This window comes from Anneissia japonica, unplaced genomic scaffold (genome assembly GCF_011630105.1).
Source record: "Anneissia japonica isolate Jap-2015-1 unplaced genomic scaffold, ASM1163010v1 scaffold287800_len1627635_cov199, whole genome shotgun sequence".
Classification (NCBI taxonomy): domain Eukaryota; kingdom Metazoa; phylum Echinodermata; class Crinoidea; order Comatulida; family Comatulidae; genus Anneissia; species Anneissia japonica.
The window spans coordinates 977,919-985,479 of record NW_022731299.1 but is presented as its reverse complement, the minus strand read 5'-3'; the positions used below and the strand labels follow the sequence as shown (position 1 = coordinate 985,479).

The 7,561-nt window shown below is 27.1% G+C and overlaps 1 long non-coding RNA gene across 1 annotated transcript; it reads right to left on the bottom strand.

Annotated features, from left to right (window-relative positions):
- Positions 1–4,839: 4,839 nt before the first annotated feature.
- LOC117115307 lies at positions 4,840–6,818 on the bottom strand. The gene is made up of 2 exons (XR_004446539.1): positions 5,562–6,818; positions 4,840–5,426 (listed from the first exon to the last, which is right to left on the bottom strand). It is a non-coding gene; the product is annotated as an uncharacterized LOC117115307 (long non-coding RNA).
- Between the last annotated feature and the right edge of the window lie 743 nt (positions 6,819–7,561).

Below are 7,561 nucleotides of genomic sequence, written 5' to 3'. Positions count from 1 at the left end.
TTATAGGCCTATATAACTATTAAAAACAATTAAAACCAAAGAAAAGATTACATGAAATTAAATAGGTCGGGTCTTCATTGATTAAAATGTGACGAATTAACGATAATTGAAAATTGTTCTTTTTTATTTTAATTCTTTGTACAGCCTGTATAAATACGAATGACAATGAAAATAAAAATGATGTTTAATAATCTTAAATGATTTGCTGTTTCTATTGCATACTATATAATTATTATAACTTTATTTTGGAAACGACGCTTTTAAAACAGTGGACACGCTCTCGCAGTGTGTTTATAAAAGTAACATACTGTACAGCCATAATACAATATTAAAATAGAGGTGAGACTTTTAATACAATAAAATGTACGTTACATAATTACACAAGTTGAATATATCACAGATCCTGTATATCATTTAACACTAACAATTTATAACATTTACAACAAAGCACAGTTTATGTATTGCGGCCAACTGACCTATACTATTATAATATTTATAAATAATAATAATCAAATTAATAACATAAGATTTGTATAGGACTCGTGTGTCCACAACCAAGTTCGTCGTCGTAATTTGTGTTACCGTCAATCCAAAGTTTCCGATCTCTGTATTTGTTATAATATCGTTAAGATAGAAATAATCATTTTTTTTTTCCATTTCTATCATATTTACAGTGGACTAGAATTACTGTAGCTGGTTTTACTAACATGTTTACGGGCAAATTTAGACAACACTGGGTTGAAATTTTACATATTTAGTGTTATTATTGTACTTTGTATACTAGGCTCCAAGCCTCAACTAGTGGAGTAAATATACTCAAGCAAACTGACACCATTCAAATAATTTAATTCTCGAACTCTAAATAATATGGTAATAAAGAGGGCTTAATTGCTACGTTTGCCATCATTACTATGTTTACCATTCATCACTACAACTGAAATCAATAATAAATTCACCACAAATAGATGAGATAGTAAAACATTATTATGTCTGATTCTATTTAATTCGTTATTAATAATAAGCCTGTAAAATGAAAAGAGAGAAATTATTATTGTAGTTTAAAATGTCAACTGTTCATAGTAAGGCTTATCGAATAGGGTCTAGACTTAAATTAAATGACCTCAAAGTGGAGTAAATATACTCAAACTGACACCATTCAAATAAATTAATTCTCGGACTCTAAATAATATGGTAATAAAGAGGGCTTAATTCCCACGTTTGCCATCATCAACTCTGCTGTCCTGATCGCAAGATTAACCATTGTATGTTTATTTACTTATATATTTATTTATTTACTTATTTAATTTTATTTATATTTATTTATTTACTTATTTATTTATATCCCCTTCTTTCACTTTGACGGCGACATATGAGTGCTGTACAACACATTGTGCGACTATACTCAACTGAGGTTATGCACAGTAACGGAAGATGATGATGATGATGATCAATACTATGTTTGCCATTCATCACTACGACTGAAATCAATAATAAATTCACCACAAATAGATGAGATAGTAAAAAATGTATTATGTCTGCTTCTATTTAATTCGTTATTAATAATAAGTTTGTAAAATGAAAAGAGAGAAAGTGTATATTGTAGTTGTAAAATGTATGAAACTGTTAGTAGCGCCTATCAAATTGGGCCTATGCCTTAAATTTAACGACCAATCAGAACGTGTTATTTTTGCTTGTATTGCACTTTACGAGAAGTACCAATACTTAGTACGATGGTATGGCTAACACAATATGATATTTGAAACGCGTCTATTTATTGATAAAACGTGTTTGTTATAAGGAAATATTGTGTAATTATATAATAACCATAGCGCTTTTTTTGTAAGTTTTCAGAGATTGTAGTCGCAACAGATATAGAATTTAGTAAACTACTATTTTTACCTGTTTCTATTTAATTAGCTAAGCCCACCGCAGTGCTCTGTTAATTTATTGTTACTCATGACTCATGTGATTGATGTATATAGCAATAGTTTGTACACCATAAAAAAAAGTTATGAATATGCACTTTTATTGGACCACAACAAATTTTATCATAAATGTACTTTTAATGCGTCATTACTTTTAGGCAAAAATACAAATCGTGAAAACATTGTAAGTCATATACAAAAAAAAAAATAAATAAATAAAATATGTATGAAAGAAAAAATGTGTAAACACACACACACACACACACACACACCCACACACACACACACAAATAAAACCTGTTAAAAAATGTACAAACAAAATATTTTACAAAAAACATGTAAAATAAATAAATTTTATGTAACAAAAATAAATATTATGTAAAGAAAATAAATTTTATGTAATTGAAATAACTTTAATGTCATACTTAATATACAAATCATCGTAGAATTTACACAAGTAATTACAATAATTTACAATTATATACCGTTTTTATCCTTACATAAAACTAATTTACTTTACATAAACTTCAGCTTTTTCAATTTTATTAGTGTTTAACATTTAGAAGTTTAAAATCACATTTTTTAAGCAATTGCTTATAAGTGTTATATGCTTAATTTTAATTTAATTTGTGATTTTATCATTTTCGATGAATTTTGACAAATTTCAATGTGTTCTGCAATTTAATAGAATAATAATTACACTTGTGAATAAGTCGCTTTAAAATTGTATTAATATGCAATATCTAAATATGAGAGAAAAAGTTTATCTTTATCTTTTCAAGGGTTTGTTTTAAAGTATAGTTTATGTTTAGTTCTAATGTGTCTTACTTTCATGCGTTTGACAATTGCGTAAACCATATATTTCATATTTTTGGAGGAATCAATGTGATATTTATTAATTCACTGATTAGAATTTAGGCTAACTAAAGTTTATATTTTACAGTTTTTACAATTCCCTATTTTCGCACTTCAAACGGAATACGTTCTTCAAAAGTGCTTACATGTGTTTTCTATTATTCTCTTATTGCAATATTCTACATATATCAACTTAAATATATCCTTCCTTTAAAGTCTCCTGCTTTTTTACGGCTGTATAATTATATATGTGTATGGGATTTTTGTATTTATACCTTCTTTAAATTATTTTGCATTATTTGTTCTATTTTAATTTTTAATACATATCATAACATTGTGGTTTTGAACTTTTGAAATTTTACAATTTTAACTTGTTTTTCGTAGATTTTTTAACGTTTCGTACATTTTATTATTTGTTTTTTCTAATTCTAATTTCTTTTACTTTTAACTTACAGTGATTTTTCTTCTGACTTTATCTTTTTTCGTCTTTGAATTTTAACAGTTTATTTAATTAAAAATGTGCTTGCTTAACATAAAGCTTAATTTTTTCTTTAATTATTCTTAATGTGATTTTGAATTCATGTTTTACATGTTTTTAAATTTGACTAGGTTTTGCTCTATGGATTTAACTTTTACATGACTGTCGCTTATAAAAGCTATTTACTTGTAAGTGTTTTCTTTTTTTTTTTCTGTTGAAGTATTGTACGTAATTTTGCTTTCAAATGGGTTTTACGTGGTAGTGTTGGTTAAAATATTGCGTTTCTATTTATGTTCATGTAATTTTTATACTTGTGTATGAATTTAAGATTTTCTAATATAATTATTTTACGTTTTTTACATTTTCACGTCTATACAAATGTGTTTTTTTTTTTTCCATAAGTCGTTTTAATTTAGTTATAATACGGTATTTTGGATTCAATTGAATTTTTTTTTAATCTTTATTTTATTTTGTACATTTTAAGGTTTTTAATATATTTTTGAACTGATGATTGCTTACAAATTTTGCTTTTCCTAAGCTTATACATTTTTACATTTGTCTAATTCATTCTGTTTTCTAATTAATTGTTTATAATATTAGGTGGTTTGAGTATTTTCAACTCTTTTACGTATTTCATACGGTTAATAAAATATTTATTATTTTCTCTAGGTAAAGTTGGATTTTACTAGGTTATTATTTTAACATTTCTAGTTCATCGATTATACTATATAGTGATAGCAGTTTAAATTAAAATTAAGTTTGTTCAAATATTTCGGGTCCCTATATTCCGATCTTATAGGGTTATCATATTGTTCTCGTGTTTATTTTTCTTTTGTATACATTTGAATTTGTATTTTGTATAGAGATTTTATTATGAGAGCAATAGTATCAAACAATTAAATAGTTTTACATGGTAACGTTCTTTAAGTAGTTACCTACAATTTTACGATCTTCATCTGTTTAAGTAATTTTGATTAAATTCAAACATTTTATTTTACATAAACTTGTGTTTTTAACCTATTTTACTTTAGGTTAAATATTTCATTCAAGTTTTTATTTGTAGATTAAATTGTGCACATATTTGATAATTAATTGTGGTTTTTAATAGGTTATTACTTTCTAATTGGCAATGTTATTTCTTTTATGTACTTTCTTAATGTATTTTATTTGATTTGTAGTCTGTTAAAGTATATTTCATTTATATTTGACTGATTTATGTAGTTTAGTTTTAAACTATCTAACATTTTGATTACAGTTTTGCTCGATAAATTTTTATTAGTTTCAACCGTTTTATCATGAATTAGAAATTTATATTTGAATTTATTTACATATTTTGAATATAACTAAATTTTCGCTTCATAATTGTAACATTTTATGTAACATATTAAATTCATCATCATCCTCATCATCATCCTCATCATCAACACCATCATGTTCAACATCACTATTGTAACCATTTTAAGTTCTAATTCTACCCCCTCTGAAACTACCAGGATTTTAGGGTCGTAGTATAGGCCTACCTATAATTTATTGCTCCATTAAAGGTACACGATGTAAATTCAAAAAAGAAAGAGTCATATATATGTTTCAACAATAAGCAAGAAAGCTTTTCATTTATTTTGTTTCAAACTAATAATTATACAGATCATCATATAATTTATAAATTCATGTATTAAGTGTTCGTTTATCAAACGTTCTTCCAGGAATTCCTTCAATATCTCGCGTTGTGATGCTCGATTACTGGCATAACGTTTCTCACTGTAGAATAAAAGGTAACGTTATTTGATTTGATCAAATTTTGCATGAAAACAAATACCAGTATTCCAGATTACCTAGTTCGCTCTAGTCCTACAAGAACATCGGAATATATTTCTGTGTGGTTTTCCTATTGCCATTTTCTTCTGACTCTGGACCGGATTCAACTTTATTGTAAAGTTCACCATCAAAATTCCTGTAGGTATTTTATACACCATTTGACGGCTGGCAAAAGAAACATCCTGGACAAGTGTGTGCCGATATACACATAATTCGCACATATCATCCTTAACAGAATGTGTTGTATAGATACAAAGTTGCTGTTAGGCTTAACGCTATCCCTAACGAAACGTTCATTAGAGGAATTTCTGCTATCGTTTTTTGTGTTGAGTATACGATTGATCGAAATTGTTCTGAAAAAATGTATATATAGGCCTATAGAGTTGGAAACAAATTCAATTTTTTAAGTAATTATTGATGATAATACTGTATATAGACACGAATTAAATGTTTTTATCAATGATTGTAAATACAAAAAAGTGACTTACCCAATCTCCTTGGATATTAATCCATTCCAAAAATTCCGTCTTCACGTATTTGTCTACATTCTGTATTACTTGATCAATCAAATCAGTTCTATTTCTATCTTTACATAAAACAGCTAACCTCGCTCCAAACACAAAAACCATAATTATATGGCCCCAGTTTATGATATTATCGCTAAACATTTCTGTTAAATTGTCTTTGAAAAACGTCTGGATATTCTCATTTGAATCAACCAAAACTTCTATAGTTAATTTATAAAGATATTCATTGTGCATATCATACATCTTTTCGCAATATTAATTATTATTCGCAATAAAAAATTACTGTTCATATGCTCTATATATTTCATGTCATTGCCTAGTTTATATGCTACAAACGCTGAATTTATTTCTCGTGAAATTCGTTCAGTTTCCATCTTACATAGTTTTTTTTCCATCTAAAAACAAAATTATGTTTTAACTTTGAACACGAGCTTCGTGGATAGGTATTCGTAAAGTAAAAACTAAATTGTATGTAGTTGAAACTAATTTTGTGTTCTTAGCCTAAATTTCTTCAAAATTTAAACATTAATTCATGTTTACCCGGTCAATTCAAACCAACAAGTCACTGAATTTTTCAAGTCACTGAAATTTCTCATCCAATAGAATTCATTCTTATCATGATGAGCCTACACTGAGTCACAAACAAATAATCCTATTAATGACACCGCTAACTCTATTGTTTAATTCAATTACATTTCCTTTGTTTAATTAAATCCTGTTAACACCTTTAATTACTACCCTATTGATCCTACACACCTGGCACTGCATCATGACGTAAACATTACCAACTAAAATATATATATATATTCTTTTTGTTTTCTTTATTTATTATTATTATTTAAATTATTCAAATTCCAAACCTTTTAGCACCTTTTAATGACAGCCACATTGTTTTCAATTTTAACGATAATCCAACACACCTGGCACTCCATGAAGACGTAAACAACTCATATATATTTTTTCTTTCTTTATTTACAATTATTTAAATTATTTCAATTAAAATCCTTATTTAAAACCATTGTTTCATACCTCTCCTTTATTTAATTTAATACCTCCTTTGTTACGTAAAATCACTTTGTTATGCAAAACCGCCCATAACGCGGTATATTACTACTTCGCTCATATTCAAATTTAAAGAGCAACAATCTATATACGCTAGACGGATTTAAATTACATTTTGATATACGTATTTAATTAATTTTTGCTGGTCGTCACATATCATTTATTTGCAAAAATAATAGAAGCTACTTAAGGATTGCCTAATTAAAGAATGCTTGCCATCGAGGGGCTCCCTCGGTCTATCGGCGAGGATTAAAGAAGAACTGCTTAAAAATAGTAAATTATTACAGTATTATTTTATACAATAATATGAAATTGGATATAAGTGAAATCATAAAAAAAAAATCTATAAATAGTTTCATGAAATTCGACTGCTAAAAAGATTAAATGAAATTAAACTATACAGGAGGCCGCTAAATGTATTATACAATATCAAAGAGTATAAATACTATTTATACTCTTTGACAATATTATCAAAGACACAGAATGCGCATCGCGTATGACATAAAATGGCTTCTAAATTCTCAAAGACATTCCGCTCCTTGGTTTACGAAAGTCACGTGGTACACACCGTCCATTTTGTTTCATAATCTTCCTGATGAACACATGCAAAGTATATGTGTTACGTACATTGCATATTAATTTCACACACTTAATTGGGTCTACAATTATATTTTATAATTAATATCACTTAGTATGGACAGTGTATTAGAATTCATATATAATCGAATATTTGCGCGCATGCGTGCTCGCGTAAATTCCATGCTCGCGTAAATTATTGGAATGAATTAGTATTTTTTTTCAATTATCGTTAATTCGTCACATTTTTAATCAACGAAGACTGAAGACCGGGCGTATTTTAATTAATGGTAATCTTTTCTTTTGTTTTAATTATTTTTAAT